The sequence below is a fragment of the Hyaena hyaena genome, unplaced genomic scaffold (genome assembly GCF_003009895.1).
Source record: "Hyaena hyaena isolate Hyena2069 unplaced genomic scaffold, ASM300989v1 scaffold_1795, whole genome shotgun sequence".
NCBI classification, from domain to species: Eukaryota; Metazoa; Chordata; class Mammalia; order Carnivora; family Hyaenidae; genus Hyaena; species Hyaena hyaena.
Genome location: NW_024082429.1, coordinates 1 through 20,532, shown reverse-complemented (window position 1 = coordinate 20,532; position 20,532 = coordinate 1). Strand labels below are relative to the sequence as shown.

General features: G+C 37.9%; 1 long non-coding RNA gene across 1 annotated transcript in view; it reads left to right on the top strand.

Annotated features, from left to right (window-relative positions):
• LOC120226676 overlaps window positions 1–16,988 on the top strand; it is a 56,754-nt gene extending 39,766 nt beyond the window's left edge. The window contains exon 3 of the long non-coding RNA XR_005527082.1: window positions 16,879–16,988. This is a non-coding gene — a long non-coding RNA (uncharacterized LOC120226676). The remainder of the gene's footprint in view (window positions 1–16,878) is intronic.
• Window positions 16,989–20,532: the final 3,544 nt, after the last annotated feature.

The window sequence follows — 20,532 nt, the reverse complement described above, 5'->3', positions numbered from 1 at the left end:
TATTTATTTCTGAGAGAGAGAGAGAGAGAGAGAAACAGCATGAGCAGGGGAGAGTCAGAGAGAGAGGGAGATGCAGAATCTGAAACAGGCTCCAGGCTCTGAGCTGGCTGTCAGCACAGAGCCTGACATGGGGCTCGAACCCATGAACCGTGAGATCATGACCTGAGCCGACGTCGGAAGCTTAACCTACTGAGCCACCCAAGTGCCCTAAATGTATGTTATCTTAAGCTGTTAAATTTGTGGTAATTTGTTATACAGAATAGAATATAACATACCACTAGATGAAAATACAACCTATGGCATACTGTATTTTTGTTCAAAGTATTCACTGCCTTTTTCTGGGGGCAAATTTTACTTCCCTGCTCCATTGGTATCATGTTATATGGGATGCCCATCCCAGCAGGATTATACTTTCTTGTCCTTTGAACTCAGAAGTGATCATCTGATTTTCTTTGGCTCAGAGAATATGGATAGCAGCAGACACTTTAAGAGCCAGCTTGAGGTTGTCCATCTTTCTCTTTTCTTTCTTTACTTAACTATGATCTATATTGGACATATAGTGGCAACAAAACGTAAACATTTCTTTTTATAAGCCACTGAGATTTTATGTTTCTACAACATAATAGAGTCTTTCTTTCTGAGGAGGAAAAATTCTGTCAGACACAATTGGGTCAAGTTGTTGTGCAGAGTTTTAGAAATTTTGCCTTTCATTGGCAGACTCTGCCTAGATACCTTCCTTCCCTCATTGTATTATCCTCCTTTGGTGACTGACTTGCATATAATTCTGCTTCTGTATCTTCCAGAAACTGTCTGGTACAGTAGGGCAGTCTAGAAATGGGTATTCTTGGGCCTTTCATCTGGGAAATCTTCTTGAGATTAGGACAGAGTTTAAGGGGAAGGAAAAATGAAGTGTACTATTCAGGCTGTTAGGAAAAGGCTTTCCATGGGCTGGTTTTTGCATCCTCATTCTCATCTTTGTGGATGAAAGATATCAAAGATCAGGTCAGTATGGGGTTTGTTCTGGGGAAAAGGATCAGAAAGGACATTGCATCTGCCTTTTGCTGAGAAAAGAGATTCTCAAGATCATAAGTGATACAGCCCAGTTCACCAAGGCAGGAAACACAGTCCTAATTAGTAATAAAGAGTGTTTCTCTTTCAAGACTGTCCACAATGCTTTTACTTCTCAAGAATCAGCCATATTAAGGGATGCTTTAGTGGCTCAGTCAGTTAAGCATCCAACTTTGGCTCAGGGCATGATCTCATGGTTCGTGGATTTGAGCACCACATCAAGCTCTGTGCTCACAGCTCAGAGCCTGGTGTCTGCTTCAGATTTTGTGTCTCTCCCTCTCTCTGCCTCTTCTCCACTCCTGCTCTCTGTCTCTCTCTCTCTCTCAAAAATAAATAAACATTAAAAATTATTAACATAAAAAAGAACCAGCCATGTTAAGGGGCTGGTCAAGGATTTAGCAATTTTTAAAAAATATTCCTAGAATCTATCTCATTGGAGACCCAGTAAACATTGCTGATAGCACTTAAATATTTAAGGACAGGATAATAGAGGAAGTCAAGAGAATATGTTTCACTCAAATGCTGCCTCAAGTTGATCTTTTAATGAAAGACATGAAATTTCCAGAATTTGTGTTTCTCTCTTGCCACAGAATAGAGACTATTTCTAAAATTGTTTTGGAAGTATTGTACTGTGAAACAGGGTACATGGAAACCTGTGCATTCATTTCTGCATGATAGTTAACCGACTTCTATTGACTTGGGATTACCCTGGAGTCAGACTACCTGGCTTTGAATTCTTACTCTGCCATTCAATTTGCTCTGTGACTTTAGATAAGATTCTTTAACACTCTGTGACCCAATTTCCTCATCTGTAAAAGATACTCTCTCCTTTGATTGTTATGAGAATTAACTAGCAAATGTAAAGCGCCTGCTTAATCACCCTAACCTACTCTTGGTCTTACCAAACATGCTTCTCAGTGGAAAAACTTCTGATCTTATAATTTAAGACGAGGCCTCATATTTTATATCCAAAGTAGCATTTCATTCATTTTCAGCTCTTCTTTTCCTGTGTATCCAGATTGGCTACATCACACATGTATTAGAAGACCTGTAAAAATCACAGCTTTCTTTAAGCCTCTTTCTTGGTATAGTCCCCCTACCAGCTGTTTGCTCTCTAGCAACAAAGTTGGAACTACAGTTTAAAAAATCCAGTTATGCTAATGATGGGGGAAGAAGATTTTTGTTTTAGATACCGTCACTTGCTTTTTTTGTTCTAGTTCATAAAGTAAGCTGACTTTCATTAGTTGGCTATCAACTAAATTCAAGTGTTCTGACATACACCATTCCCATTCATCATTAACAGCTCTACCTAGCTGCATGGCATAATACTATTTCCTTCTAGGGCAACAGATTTGACCTCTGGACAGGACAGAATTGATAATTAGTTGGTGGAGTCTGAGGAAAGCTGGCCATTAGAAGAAGGCAAATAAACTAAATTAGAGCCTGAAGTAGAGTGTCAGAATCAGGCTAGATCCAAATGAGATTAAAGTTTGAGAAATTTCTGATCATGGTGGCAGGTTTGGACCAACAGAAGGCTTTAGGATGGCCATGATTCATGTTGTTCAGCATCTGAAATATAAGGATGGAAGGTGTGATTGGAAAAAAATGAAGGATCTGGAAGCGTGGCCCAGCCATAGAGAAAAAAATCTCTGTAGAAATTAGGAAAAAGGGTTGGGACTGTAATTGTCCAGGGTAGAGGGCTCAGCCAAAGATAGGCTCTGGAGTCATGAATGTGTAGTAGGGGCAGGTAGAGAAGGCTGTCGCTCACTGATCACTTTGGAACCAAGGACATTGTTTCCTCAGGGATGTTTACATATGTTAGAGAGAGGCTCAGAGAGAACCACTTGGCCCCATGGCACTGGACCAGGGGGTCTGGCTATGGCTGAAATCCCAAGAGGAAGACACTATTACTGGCAGCTTGGGTGAACCTGAGAGAGCTACAGTTTAAATCTTAAGGCATTATTTTCTTTGCTTTCTCAATATATAACCTATTTTATTTTTAAAGGGGTCAAAAACACAACCTCTACTATTGTTAGCATCCAGCTGTTTGCTGACGTGTGAAAATAGAAATTTGGAAGGAGTGGGTCCTTGACCTCATCAGCATGTGTAGTTTCACCTTTTTGTATTTAGAAAAGGATTTATGTAAATGCCCTTATCCAAAATTAGACCTGAATATCATGTTTGTTTCTAATTAATTTTAATGTTTATTTAAATAAAGCCAATTTAATGCATTTCTAAGGGTAATTAACTGTTACCTAATTTATAAAATCTTACCAAATTTACTTTGGAGATCTAATGATAATTGTAGTTAAAACTTTAAATCTTAAGAGTGTGTTTTATTAGAAGACTACATCATTATAATAAGGCTAAACTGGGATCTTCTGAGTAAAAACAAGTGATAGAATAAATGGAATGTATTTAAATTTTCACATTTAAAAAAAATTTTTTTAATGTTTTATTTATTTCTAGGAGAGAGAGAGAGACAGCGTGAGCAGGGGAGGGTCAGAGAGAGAGGGAGTCACAGACCCAAACAGGCTCCAGGCTCTGAGCTGGCAGTCAGCACAGAGACCGACGCGGGGCTCGAACCCACAAACCACGAGATCATGACCTAAGAGAAAGTCGGACGCTTAACCGACTAAGCCACCCAGGCGCCCCTTTTCACATTTTTTATACATGTATTTGTATGATAAAATAATGTTTTAAGAAGATACTTTTATGCTAATTATATTTTTAAATAGAAAAATTTTGTCAAAAGAAAATCATACCTTGTTGGGATTTAAGGGATTTTATTGTTTATTAGGGGACTGAGGAAGATTCAACTCTGATTTGAGAGATTTTCTTTGAACCTTTGGTCATAAAAAGAAATATATGGATGGCTATTCAAACACATGTTATAACCAAACTATGGAACAGATGATTTTTGACAATAGATAGCAAAATGTATAATGAACTTAAACAGCTGGCTAAGAACCAAAGTGTCATGCAGGGGAAAAAAGATCTCCATTATAAGCCAAATAACACTGCTAATAGCCAAATGCTGCATTAGTTGGCTAAACATAGATTTGCTGACTTTCAAATATATGTTGGTCATTGCCAACTGAAACAACTGAAGTCAACATTATCATCTAACAAATGTTACCTCATTTGAAATTCAGACTATAGCTCATAACATTTGGTGACAGACTGATTTTAAGTCAATGGGGAAATTGTTTTTGAAATATGTTGATGTGTTTTTCTCTTTTGCATTTCCATGTACATGATCTTCTAACTAGTTAGTCTGATTCATCCATTTACCTAATATAGCAATCTTGTAGCTTTAGACTAATAAGGTTTTGAGTAGAAAAAATAATTATGAAGGGTTGAATTTGTCAAGAAATAAAATCATTTTAGGGCTGCCTGGCTGGCTCAGTCAGTGGGGCATGTGACTCTTAATCTCCAGGTAGTGGGTTCAAGCCCCATGCTGGGTGTAAAGATCACTTTTAAAAAATCTTGAAAAAATGTAAAATGATTTTTAAAAGTCTTTAGTATTTTTACTGTGAGCTTTGTTTGCCTATTCAATAACTAGTACATTTCCTTTTTTTTTTTCTAACAGTCTCGTGATTTGGTTTAGTTACTCCATTGGGCCATGAGTCTTAAGAAAAATATATGTCTGTACCAGCCCAGGGCTAAATCATGACTGGTCTGAACCAATTTGAACAGTCTGAATTGTTCTTTGCTTTGCCAAAGATTAGTTTAGGCATCAGCATGTGATACAATTCTGAAAAATGAGATGCTGAGGATAACTCTGATCAAGGTTTTCTTTGCTATAAAAAGTTGCAGGAAATGTTGTTTTAGCATCTAATTGAAGGCATGAATTGAGCAAATGGTTATATCATTTGATTATTAGTGAGAATGAGTTTAAAAAGGCTTGTGATATATAAAATAATTATGGAAGAAGCACTGTGTGTTAAATATAGGGACATCTTGGATGGTGGCAGCTTTCATGTGTCTGTCAACTGGTTAAGGATGGCAGGGGACTTGTCTTTGATGATGCAGTTGAGCACTGAATTAATAAACCTGGAATGAACCTACCTTGGGAATAATCACATTGGATAATGCCATTTCTTTACTGTCTAAGCCAAATTGAGTTGGCATTGTCTACTAATTATAGCTGAGGGCATTGTAACTGGTAATTGTTCATTAACATATCAAGAGCCACACCTGACCATCCAGAGCATAGTGTTTCTTCCATAATATAAAGAAGATAGCTCTCCCATCATTAAGAAAGAGACACAGAAATAGTTCACACAGGAATAATCAGGGTATAGCATGAAGGGAGTTCATTTGAGAAAGGAGAAACATACCATTCCAATACAAGGAATTAGTGGAATAGAGGCAAAGATGAGATATGTACTACTGACTGACTGAAGTACTGGACAGATGGAGGCATAATATATAGGAACTGTAAATCAGAGCATCTTTTGCACAATTTATATTTGATATTCTAGGCTAAGATCATATTGTCAAAGAGGGAGAGTGCATCAGTTCTAGAGAGTTAGTGCTGGCAGAGGGAGGATCTCAGTGTGGCTCATCTGAGCCACTTCGTTTTTCATGTAGTAGAGACAGGAAACCCAAACCCTAGGATTTCTTTGAAGTATGGAGAAAGAAAGCCAGGAGTTTGGTTGGGAGCTTACCAGAGAAGATAGTGGCTGTAAGGACAAATAGGTAGTGACTGCAGTGTCCAGGGACTTTATGACAGACTATCTAGGATTCATGGTTGGGCTGAAGGCGGGGGGAGGGGGGGGTTGCAATACTACTGAGAGCTGAGATGGGTTCAGGACAGTAGAGAGGACCATCAGGCCCTGACCACACTAAAGGAGACCAGGTCATGATTTAGTTCTTTAGTGTAGATACCAGAAATGGATGCTAGCAGGGTCACTAGTGATGAGACAGATAAGGAGGTATGAGTTGATTAAGAGCAAAAGAAGCTGCACAGGGCATTTAGTGTAAATATGAGACTCAATTCCTATGCCAACAAAGGATTCAGTAAGCCGTGATCAGGTGACACCTTGGGAAGATCAGGGAGAAGATGAGGGGATCTAAAAGGCTGAAAGAGACTGAGCACTCTTAAGAGAGAATCTAAACCCAACATTGTGTTTTCTTTGTGCTTCACTGACCCAGTTACAGGCAGTCCTTGGTTTGAATTTTGGCCCCATTGCTTACTAACTACATGACTAAGGTAGATTATTTAAACGTCATGAACTTTAGTTGCCTCCTGTAGAGAATATGAGAATAATAAATTGTAACCAGGGCTATTGTGAGCATTAAAAGTTACATCTATAAAGTACCAAAACAAACCAGGCTAGGAAGATTACTTTGACATGAACCATATGAGCATGCTTTTCTCTTGCAAAGACCAGAATAGAAGTATATTCTTTACAGATGCAGCACATTGGTGCTTTAACCCAAGGAGGAGACTGGTTATTTGGGGGTGATCTGTGAGTTAAAGATCAGAGCAATGGTCACCCCTGAGATTCTCCATCCTGGTTGAGCCTAGAAGTGAGAGTGACTTGATATCAGCTATATTTGTCTGGTTCTGCTGAAATCAAGTTATGATTGGTACAGGACCAGGGAAGAAGATAGAGTCTTAAGGTGAAGAGATCAATTTGGTCCAGCTTTGGTGGGTTGGAGTAGTCGAGGGATATGAGATGAGAGGAAACCTCAAAGGTAGTCTCATCCCTCATATGTCTTTCACCCCTCCATCATGAAGAAAATGTCCTTCAACTTTCCACATGCTTTAGTTCCCAAAATTCAAGCCCCATCTGTATTCATAATAACTTCTACCTAATACCTCCAAATGTTTGCCAATAGAAAACACCTCAGTGTAGGAGCTGAATGGAGAAGGAAACAGTGTCCATAGGCAGGCAGCTGAGGTAGTATCATTGCTTTCACTTTCTAGAGATGAAAATCTGGCCTTGTTGTGAGGACTTTAAACATTGGAACATCTGGGCCAATTTTCTGTTTTGTAAATTTAGTACAGGATTTTGACTTGATTAGGAAAATAGCTTCATTGGGACAAAGAATTAGCTTGACTGTTGTATTTGTGGTTAAGGCTGCTATAACAAAATACCACAGAGTTGCTTAAAACTACAAAAAATTGTCTTAAAGTTATAGAAACTAGAAGTCTAAAATCAAGGTGTTGGCAGGGCCACATCCCTCTGAGACTCTGGATAGAGTCTTCCTTGTCTCTTCTCAGTTCCTAGTGGTTGCTTGTAATCCTTGACACTCCTTGGCTTGTAGCTTCATCAATCTAATCTCTGTGTCCACCACCCATGGCAATATTCACATAGTGCCTATCTCTGTGTCCAGATTTTCCCTTATGAGGATAACAGTCATATTGGATTAGGGCCCATGCCAATAATCTCATTTCAGCTTATTACATTTGTGAATATCCCCCTCCCCCCCCAAAAAACACATCCCTTTCTGAGATACTGGGGAACTCCTTTTTTGGGGTGACACAGTTGAACCTATTAAAGTTGATTCTCTGGTCCTACAATATTCATGTTCTTTCCACATACAAAATACATTAATTAAGCCTGTCCCAGCATTCCCAAAAGTCGTAATCATTTCAGCATCAACTCTAAGTCCAAAATTTCATTTAAATATAATCAACTAAAAGTTCCAAATCTTATTAACTAAATCATCCAAATCAATTACTGGTGAGACCCAGTTTATGATTTACCTTGGGGAAAGATTCTTCTCCATCAGTGAACTTGTGAAGCCAGACTAGTTATATTCCTGCAAAGTGCAATGTTAAGATCAACACAGGATAGACATTTCTATTTCAAAAGGGAGGAATCAGAAGGAAAATAGTCACAGAGCTGAAGAGAGTCACACAGCAGAAATGCAGAAGGGCAAACTCCATTACATTTTAAAGTTTGAGATTCCCCATGTGCTTGATGCTCTGCCCCCCAGGCACCCCCTGATGGGATCCTTAACCCTTGGGTCCTAGGAGGTAGCCATGACCTGTGGAACTCATGAAATAAATATCTCTGTAGAGAAAGAGAAGATATATGTATTTATATATATTTGGAAATATATATAATATTTCCAATATAAATATATATATATATATCTTATATACATATAAGGTACAGATATATAAGATATACCTTTAGGAATTGGCTTACAGTTATGGGGACTGGCATGTCCTAAATCTTCAGGGCTGAACGGCAGTTGAAGATCCAGAGAAAAGTTAATGGTGCAGTATTGAGTCCAAATGCAATCTGGAGGCAGACTTCCTTCCTTTTTTGGAGATCTGTCTTTTCTTTTAATTTTTTTTAATGTGTTATTTATTTTTGAGAGAGAGGGAGACAGTGTGAGCAGGAGAGGGACAGAAAGAGACGGAAACACAGAATCTGAAGACAGGCTCCAGGCTCTGAGCTAGCTATCAGCATAGAGCCTGACCCCAGAAGCTGCGAGATCATGACCTGAGCCAAAGCCGGATGCTTAACTGACTGAGCCACCCAGGCACCCTGAGATCTGTCTTTTCTTTTAAGACCTTCAGTTGATTGGATTAAGCCTATCCATATTAAGGGGGATAACCTGCTTCAGCCAAGTCTACTGACCCAAATCATAATCACAACTAAAGAATACCTTCACAGTACTATTTATTTAGATTTGTATTTGACCAAACCACTGGGCAGCATAGCTTATATCCTAGCCAAGTTGACACATAAAATTAACCATCACAGATGCACAAAAATATTCCCTTTCTAATATTTTAACTCTTAATTGGGGTTGAGTCTAGCAAAGAATGTAGGATATAAATTTAGCTATGCTTTCACTTAATTTGAAAGATGTCCTCTCTACTCATTTACACAGAAGAAAGTACATAGAAGCAAGTAGCAAAATTAGACTCTAGATTTCTCATCTTTTGTCTTTCAATTTTGTAGTCACATTAAAATAAAGTCTTTGTATGTATGTGTGGGTGTAGGAGGGTGGGTAAGAAAGGGACAGACTGAAGCAAGGAGACATGGAGTCAGAGAAGGAGAGAAAGGTTTATGTGGCAACAGATGGTGACTATGCTTACTGTGGTGAGCATTTCATGATGTGTACAGATGTCAAATCAGTATGCTGTACACCTGAAACTAATATATTAACTATACTACAACTTAAAATTAAAAATAAAATAAAATAAAATAAAATGGTCATAGATTGAAATATAGAAGTTCAAGAAGGAATGAAGAATATTGGGAAGGGTAAATATAAATAACATTGATTGTTTAAAAAATAAATGTCTTTGAGGATTATGAAATAGTAGGGGTAAATGTATAACAATAATAGCACAAAGCACAGAAAAGGGGTAAAAAGTTAACTATTATAAGGTTATTGCATTTTGGGGGAAGTGGTAGATGTAGTAATTAACTCTGCTTGTGACAGGTCAAGTGTGTTTACTACAATCTTTAGGAGAACTACAAAAATTAATACAAAATATAACTAAAAAGCAATAGAGGAAATAAAATAGAAAAATTAAAGAAATACTTGATTATCAAGAAAAAAGAAAAAGAGAAATAAAGAAATGAAAGACCACTAGAATAAATTTTTAAAAACAAACGGTAGAGTTACATACTCAAGCACAACTATATAAAAATACTCGAAAGGTAAGTGGACAAAATATTCCAATTAAAGAGAAATAGTTCATATTATATTTAAAAAATACTCAAATCCATGCTGTTTATAAGACATACAATTTAAGTGGAAGGACACAGATAAAATGAAAGTAAAATTATGGGAAAAAGATAAACCAGGTGATCACAACTGAATAAGAGGTTGGTGGGCAGACGTTAAGGAAAAAGTACTTGTAGAAATAAAGAGAAATGTTTCCTAAAGCTAAAATGGTCAATTATCTAGAGAGACAGAACAATCCTAATTTCATATAAACTTGTTAAAATAGTCCAAAACATATACACAAAAACTGACAGAACTAAAAGAAGAAACAGACACATCCACACCGTAGTTAGATGTGTTAATAAATCTCTCCAAGAAATGACAAAGTGGACAAAATATCAGCAAAGACCAGGAAAACTAGAGGAAAATAATAATCAACTTGGTCTAAAATACATATTCAGAACATTTCATCTGGGTACCACAGAATATATATTCTTTTCAAGCAAACATATGCTAAAATAAACCTTATACTAAACAGTACAGCAAGTGTCAACAAATTTCAAAGGATTGCAGTCATACAGTATATGACAGATTGCAATGGATTAATCAAGAGAGCAATGATAGGACAATAATTAGAACACTTATAAATGCTTAAAAATTAAGTATCGCATTTCTAAGTAATCCATGGCAAAGAAATAACAAAACTAAAAAAAAAAAAAAACTGAATAATATAAGACCTTTTAAAACCTATGGAATGCTACTAAAGTAGGACTTGGAGAGAAATCTATCCCTTTGAAAGTGTAAGTAGGAAAGAAGGAAGATTAGAAATCAGTTATCTAAATTTCCATCTCAAGAAATTTTCAGGAAATGTAATTTCACCTCCTTTTGGGGAATTTAATTCATCTTTTTAAATATTAAAATAATGGGGTTATCAAATTGTCTATTTCCATGGTAACTATAGTGCTTTAAGTACACTATGCAACACTGAAAATTGAAAACACATTAAATAATAATGACATTAAAGTAATTTTAAGAGAAAACCAGGTATAATTCTAAAATGAGTAAAAATTCAGCTTTAGTGTAGTAACAGAAAAAGAAAGGAAAAGTAATGTTCAAAATGTAACTCCCTCCATGGGATTTGCAGAGATGATAGACACTAATCCCCTAACAACTGCTTGAGCAGGTATGTCCAGTTTTGTCCAACCTCAGGAACTTTTCCTTCTGGTATGACTGAAAATAATTGTATGTTCTAGCCAAGAATACCTATTTGCCTAAAATTAACATTTGAAGTAATGATTTTAAAATAACGAGTCTGGGGGCGCCTGGGTGGCTTAGTCGGTTAAGCGTCCGACTTTCGCTTAGGTCATGATCTCACGGTTCGTGGGTTCGAGCCCCGCGTCGGTCTCTGTGCTGACTGCCAGCTCAGAGCCTGGAGCCAATTTCAGAGTCTGTATCTCCCTCTCTCTCTGACCCTCCCCTGCTCACGCTGTCTCTCTCTCTCTCTCTCTCCTAGAAATAAATAAAAAATATTTAAAAAAATAAAAATAAAATAATGAGTCTGATTAGGAGGTGGAAAGGGGTTGAAATGAGGAAAAGAAGATATTGGATTATGGGGGGAATATCTTTTTCAGTGCAATATTTGTTCTCCTGGCATGATTCTAATTTATTTATCTCTTCCTTTTCTGTTTTTTTGTTTTTTGTTTTTTTTTTTTTGCAGATTTATAGCTCATTATCAAGTTCCCATTACCTTACTCTTTTTTTGGCTTTACTTTTTAGTGCTTTAGCCTTGTTTTTCTTGCTAGATCAATAATATTAAAGCGAGACCATGGTAATTGCAGATTTTACCTTCCTCAGAAAGTTTAGGATGATAAAGTCAATCATTAAGAATTTTATTTGCATACTCTAATCTCATTTAGCAGTACTGCCCTTTGATCTAGGCAAGCTTAGCCTCTCTCTGAGGCATAGACCAGGCTTTTGAGGGTCTTTATCAATATTTTCTAAGCCCCTTTTCAAAGCCTGGTACTGAACAGGGCTGCCAGTGCCTTCCAGATGAAGCACCTCAGTAATGTTTGTAAGTCCTAGTCCTTATTTTTCCCCCTTGGGACTCTCTCAAACCCTCTATGCTATAAGAGTAGGTTAACTAAAGGCCCAGAAATATTCTGGAATTTGGTCCAGTGGGGTCATTCTTTGGTCCTATGGCCTGGAACTCTTCCGTGAAGAGCAGCCTGGCAAGCAGATTACTCCTTCTACTAGTGTGGCATTTCTTTAGTGGGGATACATGATGTTGGGTCACAAGAATGGAGATATATACTGACTGGGTGACTCTCACATCAGAGACAAGAAGGGTTTATGGCTTTTGGATACTAGTGTTCAACCACTCTTCTTAGCCTGAGGCACTTGTGTGAATCTGTGCATTAGGTGTGGCTCTTCCTTGTTCTGACCACTGCACTGCCTCTGATCAACATTACCGAAGGAATGGGGCCACCTTGAGAACTTTGAGATTTCTTTCGGCTCTGACTAATGTGTCATCAAGCACATCTGGGCTGGTCTTTAGCCATGCTGAAGTGCAGACATTCTTTGAGGAAAATGAGGCTTCTTTTGTTCTGTCTTCAAGCCTCTTGTCTATCCTGCCCACTAGAGGTGGTATTTGGAAGGCAGGGGTGTAGTGTGTTCTACACTGAAAGTGATCACTTTTTAGGAATAACATGATTACACTCTATAACTCAAGAGAGGAGATGGTTGGAAGGTATGTTCCCTTATGTTTATGCTGTAAAATTGAGAACAGTAAATTTATTATTATCAGAAAATTATCATTCACATTTTTCTGCATACGGTGAGTTAAACTTGCATTTATGGTTATCATCAGGGAAGCACAGTAACAACCTTTGAGAGAGTCATTGAATGCCGGTATTCATGGGAAGGACGAGGGGTAATGCAGTGCCATGAGTAATGCTGTAACCACCATTGATTTAGTATTTATTTACTAAGAGGCAACAGGATCTATGTTGTTTCCATACAAACATATTCTGAAGAGCCATGATATTGTGGATAATAACAGCATTATTACTTTGTTCCCATAGTGGGAGATATAAAATTATACAGGAATGACTTATTTAACAATAAAGGACATGATGAGGGGTGCCTGGGTGGCTCAGTCCATTAAACGTCTGACTATTGGCTCAGGTCACAATCTCATGGTTTGTTAGTTCAAGCCCTACATCATTAGCATGCTGTCAGTGTGGAGCCTGCTTAGGGTTCTCTCTCCCTCTCTCTCTCTCTGCCCCTCCCCTGTTTTCTCTCTGTCTCTTTCTCTCAAAATTAAATAAATAAATTTTAAAAAAATTGTAAAGAAAGGAACATGATGAGATGGTTCTTGGACTTAAGTAGGAATAGGTGTTGCCTGAACACCATAAAGAATCTTCCCATGCACTGATTTGATAATAAAAAATATTAACTACCTTTTAACTCATATTTTTAAATCTTTATTGATAAACAACCATACCTCACATGGACCTAGAAATTTCATAATGCACTTTATTTTTATTTTTTTAATAGTTTATTGTCAAGTTGGTTTCCATATAACACCCAGTGCTCATCATGATGCACTTTAAATAAAACTATTTATATAAACAGAGGGTCTCACACATCCTAGGGGGTAACCCTGGATGAGAGAAACAAAGAGCATTTTAGAGTTGATAGCTAATGTTTTGGCCTCTGGGCTACATCTGTGATATAAGTTCTGGGAATAAACTGAACCAGTAAGGGCATACCTAAGCCAAGCTTATACTGCCATGTTGCCAGAGTGGAGGTCAAGAATCGTCACTGAGGAAAGCAAGAGCATAACCAGGAAGATAGTAGTTTGTTTCAAAGACTTAATAAGGGGTAGGGCTGGAAACGTAAGAACTAGTGATGAAGTTGATGGTCAGGAGAGTGGGAAGCAGGCTGGGTGCTGTGATGGGCAGTTATTTGCATAGTTCAGAATAGACCAGTAAAAGCTATAGACTCTATGAAAACTCTTTTTCTTAGGATCTGGCCAATAGACAGAGCAGAAGTGGTACCTTAAGGAACCATTATCAACTCAACGTGGAAATTAAGACTGGGTGCTCCCTGAAAGCAGAAACTGATTTTCATTTATCACTGGAATCACAGGCTATTTCTCCTTGCCTAAGATATAGCAGAAGCTCAGGAGATGCTTGTTGGATGAATGAATTAAAACACTCAGTAGAAACAATAAGGTTTTGTCATTTTGAGGACTAGAAAAATGGAGAAACCAGATCTACCAAATATTTCCATGAGAATATTTCCTTCTACTTAAATTGGGGGCAGGGGGAGAAGTGAGTTGATGTAGTCAAATTGGAATTTGGGATCATAAAAGAGATCAGTAAAAGTGGCACCATACTGGGGGGAAATTAGGGGTTTCTTTCTCCCAAGAGCACCCATTTCCATGCACACAAAAAGCAAAATTGAATCCAGAGGTTTACTAAGAGGCGACATAGTCTCTTACTGTCAATTGGACATAATTTTTATTGTGGCTCAAGACATAAGAGTTAACTACAACTTTTCTATTATCGTCTTCCTTATGTTCATCCCAGAAAGTGAACAGATCTAATTCCATTAGTAATTCCCTTGTTTTCCTAATTCTGTTGATAAGACAGAATCGTGCAACTTCATCTGGTCCTACAGCTGCTTGTCCCCATCTGTGTGTCCCTGAAGTGGGAATAATCTTGCTTTCTGTGGTGCTTTCTATGATTGGCTCTGTAGATGTGGCATAGGAGACTTCACTTTGGATTGTGCTGCTTGGTGGGTCTGTTGTAATTTTGAGTTGGATTAAGTACTTATTTTCTATAGAATGGAGGTAAAAAGAGTGGGTGCTTATGTATGTTGACGATGTGTCTAGAAGAAAGAACCTATGGAGAAAGGAGAGTGAAAAAGTAAACTCAGTTGCCTTTTAATTCTCTCTCCTCTGATACACCTGTTTATTTACTAGTGGTAATTATGGGTTGGTATTACATTGGTCATACCTTTACATTGACTTATGTCACCAGCCAAATAGTGGATGATTCTATGTAATGATTTCTTTGAGGGCACATGTTTTTCCCAAAGGTACTTTAAGACAACATATAGAGAACACGCCAACCTCTGTAGCCTTTTATCTGACACCAATTCTTTTTTAGTCAATCTATAATATTCAACTTATTTCAAAACACAACAAATGAGACCGTTTTCTAACCTATACTGTGAACTGTAAGCCATTCTTTGAATATGATTTCACACAACAGTGTACTTCCATGCAAGGTGGGTACTGGGCACCATATTGTTCTTGCCCTGGTAAGGCTGCTGTGAAGTCACACATTCACTGAACACTGTCTTTTGGGATGTAGTTATTAGCTTCCCCAAGACACAAGTAGCTGAAGCTCCACACCTAAGTCTCTGTTTTCTTCGCATCATTCAAAAGAGACAAGTCATTAATATTGGGGTGACATGGGGGTGCCCATTCTTCTACTCACTTTCTTTATGAGGATCCAGGCTAGGCCTTCTATCCAATGCACCATTTCCTTTGCTGTCTTCATGCAGCATCCTCCTTCTGCAGCATCACCCCTGACAGCTCTCTAGGCTTAATGTAAATAGGCAGGTATGCCCTGGAATTTACAATAATTTATAAACACTACAGAGAATAAAATGTTCAAATCACTAATCAGGGAAATGCAAATCAAGATTATTTTACACCTGTTAGAATGGCTATTATAAAAAACAAAAGATAAATGTTGGTGAGGATGTGGGGAAAAGGAAACCCTTGTACACCCTTGCAGAAATATAAACTGGTTCAGCCACTATGAAAAACAGTATGGAGGTTTCTCAAAAAAAAAAAAAATAGAACTGCCATAAGATCCAGTAATATATACAAAGGAATTGAAATCAGGATCTTGAAGATATATCTGCACCCCCATGTCCATTGCAGTAGTATTCTCAGTAGCTAAAATATGGAAATTACCTATGTGTCCATTGATGAATGGATCAAATAATTATATTTGATATGGTGTATGTAAATACATACAGTGGAATATTATTCAGTCTTAAAAACAGAAGAAATCTCTGACATTTGCAGCAACATGCATGAACATAGGCCATCATGCTAAGTGAAACAAGCCAGACACAGAAGGACAAATACTACATGATACCACTAATATGAAGAATCTAAAATAGTTAATCTCATAGAAGCAGAAAATAGAATGATGGTAACCAGGGGAAGGAGGGAATGGGGAGGTGTTGGTCAAAGGGTACAAAGTTTGTTGTGCAAGATGAATGAGTCCTAGAGATGTACTATACAGCATAGTGCTTACCTAATACTGTTCTGTGTGCTTTAAATTTTGCTAAGAGAGTGGATTTTATGTTAAGTGTTCTCATCACACACAAAAATAGAACAAGAAGAAACATTTGGAGGTGACGGATATGCTTATGGCATAGATTGTGGTGATGGTTTGAAGGATATATACTTATCTCCAAACTCAACAAGTTATATACATTAAGTACATATGGCTTTTTGTATGTCCGTCATAGTTCAGATATATGGGAAGCAGTAGAGAATAGCACAATGTTCATGCAGGCTATTTGGGGTATAATTCTTAAATCCTAATATTGACACACATAAAATCTATGGCATAACTGGCAAAATCAAGCCCCAATCCTTGCTCAACTTCTAGTTAGTACCCCAACTGGACTCAAGTCTTGACCTTTGGTGTTAAGAATGAAGGCAAGTGGGTTATGCGGTTTGTCAGACAGTATGCAGTAATTTGTAACTTAGTGTTTATTAAATGCTTTCTCATAGCATTGCTTAAAGAAAAAAGGCTGTTTTCACCCTCACCTTGAATGTGAATTATGATCTTCAAAGAGTGTGCTAGATTTTTCTAACCAGAATCGGTGCAAGTATTAAGACTTTGATTCCACTTAAAAAATATACATTCTAGTTTTTATTTTCCAACAGTTCATTCAAAATTTAAAAATACATACTTATTAAGAGTTCTCTTTAATAATTCACTATAACAAAATTCTAAGGCATACTCTACTTTGTCTACTTGTTTTTATCTCACAATCAATAATTATATTTGATATGGTTCTCATTTTGTGGGCCAGTATTGATTGCTCGCTTCTCTTACCTCCTAGTTTCTCCAGAGTCTTCCAGAGACTGGCCCAATGTACCTTTTGATGCCTGCTTGGTGTTCATCTTTTGAGTCTGACTCAGAAGTCAGGAAGGATGTTACATGTCTACTTTCAGGAAGGTGAGGTTGTGTGTTCATTCTTAGAACATCTAGGATTCATCATGTAGATTACTCTAGATGGTACTCTGAAGAACCTAAAATAGTCCTTATTGCTCTTATTCCTGTCCAAATGGATTTCTTTCTTCCTGATAGGATAAGGTCCATTGATTTCTTATAATTTCTGTAAACAGAATTTTTAGATAGATTGCCTTTCCCTACCTAACTCCTAACAAATTAAAAGCGATGTAATTTGAGGCAACATCTTGAAAATAGATATAGAAACTTTGCAGGCAATATAGTTAACATTTCTTGAACCTTAGTTATGAACGAAGAACTAGACTAAAGGCATCCCTAGATTAACTAATTCATCCTTTACAGCAACCCAGTGTGTATATACTCTTATATGAATTTTACAGATGAGCAAATTGAGGCTTTGAGAAGTGATGTTGCCTATGGGAGACAGATATGGGTGGCCAGACAGGGTTCTAATGCAAGCAATTTGACTCCATAAGCCATACTTCTACTCACTGTGCTAGGTAGTTGCCTTCAACAGTTTCCTGAGACTAATTTTCCTAGTGGGTTTTTTAAGTAAGTACTTAACTCATGAGAAATCACATGACCCCAGTGGTGTCTCTGATTCTTTCTTTAGTACAGAGAAGATTGGTCAAAGCTGAGGTTTCTGTCTCTTTCAGTTTTATAACTGTATGCAGTATCCTGAATTAGAATCCCTCAACTTTACATCAGCTCTTCTAGAAAATTTCTGCCACACTCAACATCACTTAGTTTCTGGTTATACTGTGATGTGTGTTTTAGAACCTGTATACCTCTTAGACCCTGGTGAAATACCACATACAGATATATTGCTCTGACCGTTTTCTGTTATTTCCATTGCAAGTATTCTCACAAAACATTTATTGAAAGCTAAGGAAATAAGACCACAATATGTATAGTGTGAGTGTGTGTGAGAGTGAAAAAGTATGAGAAAGTAAAAGATTGTCTCTGAGAATGCAAAAGAGATGGGTATATGAGTTTGTAAGAGAGTGACTCGTGCATGAAAATGTGTGTGAGACTAAAAATATGTGTGTGGCAGAGTGTGAAACTAGAGTGTAAGAGAGAGTGTATACATGAGAAAGTGTCTGTGAGAAAGAGTGCATAAGAGAAAGTGTGAATACAGCAGAGAATATGGAAGATGCGGGGGTGGGGAGAACACGTGTGGGAAAGCGTTTAACAGAATGTGAATGTGAGAAAAAGATTGAGAATATGTGTGAATGTGAGAGTATATAAGTGTGTTTGTGAATGAATCTCTGTGTGAATGTATGGATGTTTCACTAATGGGGCACATGGACTTTCCTGGGTGCTAGAGGCCAGCCCCATGCCCTAAATACAGGCCCAGACACCCCACATATGATTCATCATTCTAAACTGTGTCACATGGTCACCACTCATTGTAAAGGATGCCTGGAAAATGAGTATCTGACACAGGAAGATGGATTGACATAAGTGGCTTAAGTGAATCATGATTACACCCCAGCAATAACAACACTGCTACCCTGAAACAAAGGAATTTTATTCCACAGAGGTAGGGGGTGGCCTGTGGTTTGTCAGGGAACAGAATGTGTCACAAGAGGAATAACCTTTCTTGGAAAGGACAAACAAGAAAGTATCAAGATGTGGGCCATGATTTAGTTCGCCACATGTTCTTATGCCTTGTTTGAATCTTTTATATGAGCTTGTAATACTCTTATATTTAATAAATAAAAGAAAAGTACTAAGAGGCTCTTTTAAGTTGGTGGGTGAGTGAGCGATACATAAGTTCTTTAAATTCTCCTTTGAAGCATACATACCTTCAGTAATAGTTCTGCTATTCATTTAAATATATTTTATATACAATTGTTTTGAGTGGGAATAAAGGGGGGGGCTACTGTTTTCTGCATTTGGGGTAATGCCAGGATGGAGATAAAGTAAATGCTATAAGGCCCAGAGTAGAGAAAGAGATTCAGTTAAAAAGGAAAATCCAAAGGTAACAATGAGAGTCCAAGTACTTAGGAATTTGGAGATGTCTCAGGGAAGGTGTTAAACTTGCAACAACTTGAACTAATGTTAGGCACAGCTTAAGGAGTATTAAGAAACTGTGTGGCATCTGTGTTACAAAGAATGGATTAAAAGCCCTGAAGTCACACACTATGGGACTCATCTCTGTTTATTGTATTGATTCCAAGTACCTGGGTGAGCTACAGATCAAAATTCCATTGTCCCTAATTAACCCAACATTTATTTTATTTTTCTTAAATAGTTTATTGTCAGGTTGGTTTCCATATAACACCCAGGGCTCATCCCCACAAGTGCCCTCACCCATGCCCATCACCCCCCTGCCCCTCTCCCCCACCCCCATCAGCCCTCGGTTCTCAGCATTCAAGAGTCTCTCATGGTTTGCCTCCCTCCCTCTCCCCAACTATTTTCCCCCTTCTTCTCCCCCTTCATCCTCCATCAACTTCCTCCTAATCCATCTATACGTGCAAACATATGGTATTTGTCCTTCTCTGCCTGACTTATTTCGCTCAGCATAACACCCTCTTCCATCCATGTTGCTGCACATGGCCAGATTTCATTCTCTCTCATTGCCATGAAGTAGTCCATTGTATAAATATACTACATCTTCTTGATCCACTCATCACTTGATGGACACTTAGGTTCTTTCCATGTTTTGGCTATTGTGGAGAGTGCTGCTATGAACATTGGGGTCCATGTGTCCCTAGGCATCAGCACTCCTATATCCCTCGGGTAAATTCCTAGCAGTGCTACTCTGGGTCATAGGGCAGTTCTATTGTTAATTATTTGAGAAACCTCCATACTGTTTTCTAGAGGGGTTGCACCAGTTTACATTCCCACCAACAGTGTAGGAGGGTGCCCGTTTCTCCACATCCTCGCCAGCATCTAGAGTGTCCTGATTTGTTCCTTTTAGTCACTCTGACCAGTGTGAGGTGGTATCTCAGTGTGGTTTTTGTTTGTATTTCCCTGATGTGGAGGGATGCTGAGCATCATTTCATGTGTCTGTTGGCCATCTGGATGTCCTCTTTGGGAAGTGTCTGTTCATGTCTTCTGCCCATTTCTTCACTGAATTATTTGTTTTTTGTTAACCCAATTTTTAAAATAAGGTCCATGTCAAATTATAGTGAAGGAAGAGCATTTTGTTTTGATAAAGAGTGTCCATGCCTTTCACACTTCCAACAAACTTTTCTAGTTGTTAATATTTTTTTGAAACAGTGCTCCCATTATGAAAGTTAGTGAGGAAGAAGATTTTTCTCCTGCATTTGAACACAGAGCAAGTACTCAAATATTCTAAGGGGCTGCTCAGGATATATACTAAAAAGGTATGCCTATGAACATTTAGAAGATGAGTCTTTCCTGGGAAAGTCAGAGACCACTTTATCAGAAAAATGCTGATGTAGAGAGGGGGCAAGATGGCGGAGAAGTAAGGAGCTCCGTACTTGCACTCGCACCCATACATCACACAGAAAAGATCTGAAGCCATTGGAAACCTTACAAAACCTGAGAGATT